Raw genomic sequence first — 4,095 nt, forward strand, 5'->3', positions numbered from 1 at the left:
CTGCAGGGGTCAGACCTGATGTACGGAGGCTGCAGGGGTCAGACCTGATGTACGGAGGCTGCAGGGGTCAGAAGTCAGACCTGATGTACGGAGGCTGCAGGGGTCAGAGGTCAGACCTGATGTACGGAGGCTGCAGGGGTCAGAGGTCAGACCTGATGTACCTAGGCTGCAGGGGTCAGAGGTCAGACTCTTCATCACTTTCTGCTGAATCAAGTCATTTATTTAAAAAGAACTTTTTTACAAGAACATCTCCAAGATGAGACGTGAAGGTTACAGAGACGAGCAAACGGTTTCCAGTCGGTCAAACAGGAAGTCCCTGTTTGAACCAGGAGGTGTCGACTCAGCAGAAATCTGAGTCCTCGTCTGACTCTCAGCTACTACCACTCCACGTAAGAGCTAAACATCTGTGAAGCTGATGGTTGACCAGCTGTGGTGGCCATCTTGAACTGGGTTGACTCCAAATGGTAACGAGTTTTAGACGTTCATCCGGTGGTTACTTTTGAAGTTTCATTTGAATCTGTTCAATGGCTCATGAGATATTTTGCTAACAAACACAGGTTAAAACATGGTCCCCCGCCTTCACCTTCTGCCAGCGGGTGATAAAACTTCACGAGAAGAAAACTTTATAGTTTTAAACCAATCAGCTGATGTCCCTGAACTCATCAGTGTGAGTCATTTCAAACCGCAGACCTTTTTATTTTATTATGGTTTAGTCTGTTAGCAAAATATCTCATGAACCAGTGGACAGATTTTAACACGACTCTCGGAAAGTTAAACATAAATAACTGATTAACTTCTGGAGTCAACCTGATTCAAGATGGCTGCCACAGCTGAGAAATACTTGAGTCATAAAGAGCAACTGTTTTACAGATAAGGTTTGGCTGGTAGTAGCCGAGACTGATCCAAAGGTTTGGCTGGTAGTAGCCGAGACTGATCCAAAGGTTTGGCTGGTAGTAGCCGAGACTGATCCAAAGGTTTGGCTGGTAGTAGCCGAGACTGATCCAACGCACACATTCCGAGCACTGGATCACCTCAACAGGTGGATTTACTGTAGATTTGTTGTGGCGGGCGATATGCATTCCTCGAAGCTTTACCTTGAAGTGTTGTAGTCCAAGTTCACGAGCGCTCAGGCTCCTCCCACTTCACGAGCGCTCAGGCTCCTCCCACAATGTTCACAATAAAAACGCAGCACGTCTCAATGCATGAAACTTTATTGTGACATCTGATGTTTTTACATTAGAGTGAAAACCGCCGGCTTTACCGAGACAGAACGTCGTCAGACATTAAAGTTCGGGAGGGAAGGCGGATCAGTCGGTGAATTCAGCCTCGTCACAAACGACCCGTTTCAGCAGCGAACAGGTTCTGCAGGACGGCGCCGCCCGCGGGCCTCCTGCTCTTTCATTTGGTTTCAATCTGAACCATTCGACCGAGCCTCGTTCTTATTTGGTACGACGCCGGCTCCAAGTCGGATCGGACGGACCAACAGAACCCGCTCTGGTTCTCGCAATGATCAGATTATTTGGGATTACAGATTGAGAAACTGTTACATTCAAAGTCCCAACGTCCTGCTCCGACATTCAAGCATGGAAACCTTCTGGCTGCAGGACCTCCGAGCCCGATTCTGGTCTTCCTGCTGTTTAAACCTCGAGGTGGTGGGTCAGAACCAAGCAAAACCACAAACATGGCCGCTTCGCTACCGCAGGGTCACTGAGTGCGAGCAGTGCACCGTGCAGCGTAATCTGAGCTGTCTGTTTTTAATCTCAGTCGCACACATTCAGAACAACTTTGATTTAATTTACCGGAACGAACGTAACTGATCTACCGTCTACCATCCTCGGCCTCTGCGCCAGCCGGGCCGGGATGAACACAGACCTGTTGGACCGTCTCTGATAAATACAACTTTGGGCTAAAACATAAAATCAAACGTGGTCTGAAGGACGCAGCCAGGTGACACGTTTAAAAACAGGAAGTCACACCGCCGACCGCAAAACGCTTCAGATTAAAGCCAAGAAAGAAAACGCTGCGTTGTTCGACCCATGAGAACCGACACGAAAGAAGCAACTGAAGCCCAAATCAGGGCCACCGCATCAGAGCCAGCTCCAACATGGCCGCCGCCGCATCAAAGCCAGCTCCAACATGGCGGCCGCCGCATCAGAGCCAGCTCCAACATGGCCGCCCCCTCAGAGGCCTCGGCAAACAGGAGACGTAGACTGCAGTGGCGGGAAGAAGAGACTTGCGACACAATGGGAGATTCCAGCTCGCCCTCGACGTCTAGGCGGCTCAGCAGACCCAAAACCCTCTAACAGACTCCCGCCACACGAGCTAAACAACAAACGAGCAAACAACACACGGAGAAATCGCCTCCAAACAAACTGACGAGGCTCTCGACCTCAAATCAGAGAAACAAAAAGGAACCAAAGTGCGTATAAGGTAATGGTATAAGCTAACGGTATAAGCTAACGGTTTGAGCTAACGGTATAAAATGTATAAAACGTTCACTTCGTGACTTCGTGTACAAATCGGACTCTTCTGGTCGTCAGAGTTCTCATCGTCTTCGTGTTTCACAATAAAAGCTCGTGTGATCGGACTCACCTCGCCAGCAAAGTGTCAATCACTGCTGACTTTTAAAAGCCCCGCCCACCATCTTTATACCCACAATGCAACAGCAGCCCAGTTCTTTACGGTCCATCAGCGTAGCCCTGACTGATCCAGCTGGAGCGCTGTGTCAATCAAACGTTGTCGTATCCAGAGGAACAAACATCTGAAGATCGTTCAAAACGTTTTTTTAAAAACGGGGATTTTGAAGGCGACGGCAGCAACAGGTAAAAGTTAAAGCTCTATCAGACAAAGAAGAAGCCAGATGTGGACACCATCCAGAACCATCACCATCTTCTCTGGACCAGAGCTCCTTTCAAATGGACTAAGGTGAAGTCCAGAACTTTGTCTTTGGAGTCAACTCTCACCATGACTGACCGAAGCAACGCCCTCATTACTGAGTAATGGACTGTACTTATACAGATCCTTTCTGTCTGACCCAGACACTCAGAGCTCTTTACAACAACATGTGCCTCATTTATCCATTCATACAGCTCTATACCAGATCTGTTCCAGATCTATACCAGATCTATACTAGATCTGTATCAGATATGTACTAGATATGTACCAGATCTGTTCCAGATCTATACCAGATCTATACTAGATCTGTATCAGATATGTACTAGATCTGTACCAGATCTGTTCCAGATCTATACTAGATCAGTTCCAGATCTATACCAGATCTATACTAGATCTGTATCAGATATGTACTAGATCTGTACCAGATCTGTTCCAGATCTATACTAGATCTGTACTAGATCTGTTCCAGATCTATACTAGATCTGGAACAGATATGTACTAGATCTGTTCCAGATCTATACTAGATCTGTATCAGATATGTACCAGATCTGTTCCAGATCTATACTAGATATGTACTAGATCTGTTACAGATCTATACTAGATCTGGAACAGATATGTACTAGATCTATACTAGATATGTACTAGATCTGTTACAGATCTATACTAGATCTATACTAGATCTGGAACAGATATGTACTAGATCTATACTAGATCTGTACTAGATCTATACTAGATCTGGAACATATATGTACTAGATCTGTACTAGATCTGTTCCGGATCTATACTAAATCTGGAACAGATATGCACTAGATCTGTACCAGATCTATACTAGATCTGTACCAGATATGTACCACATATGCACTGGATCTATACTAGATATGTACTAGATCTATACTAGATATGTACTAGATCTATACTAGATCTGTACTACATATGTACTAGATCTGTACTAGATCTATACTAGATCTGTACTAGATCTATACTAGATCTGTACAGAGACTACTCAGAGCTTTATCACATTCAAACACTGATGGGACACACATCAGAGACTATGAGGGGTTCAGTGTCTTGCCCAGGGACACTTCAACGTGTGACTGCTGGTGGATTCAAACCCCCAACTCTTGCATTGGAGGACGACTGCTCTAACCACTCAGCCACAGCCGTCCCTGAGGACGAGGCCTCAGGCTTCAGCTGGAGTCC

This window comes from Nematolebias whitei, chromosome 8 (assembly GCF_014905685.2).
Source record: "Nematolebias whitei isolate Nwh7 chromosome 8, NemWhi1, whole genome shotgun sequence".
In the NCBI taxonomy this organism is placed as follows: domain Eukaryota; kingdom Metazoa; phylum Chordata; class Actinopteri; order Cyprinodontiformes; family Rivulidae; genus Nematolebias; species Nematolebias whitei.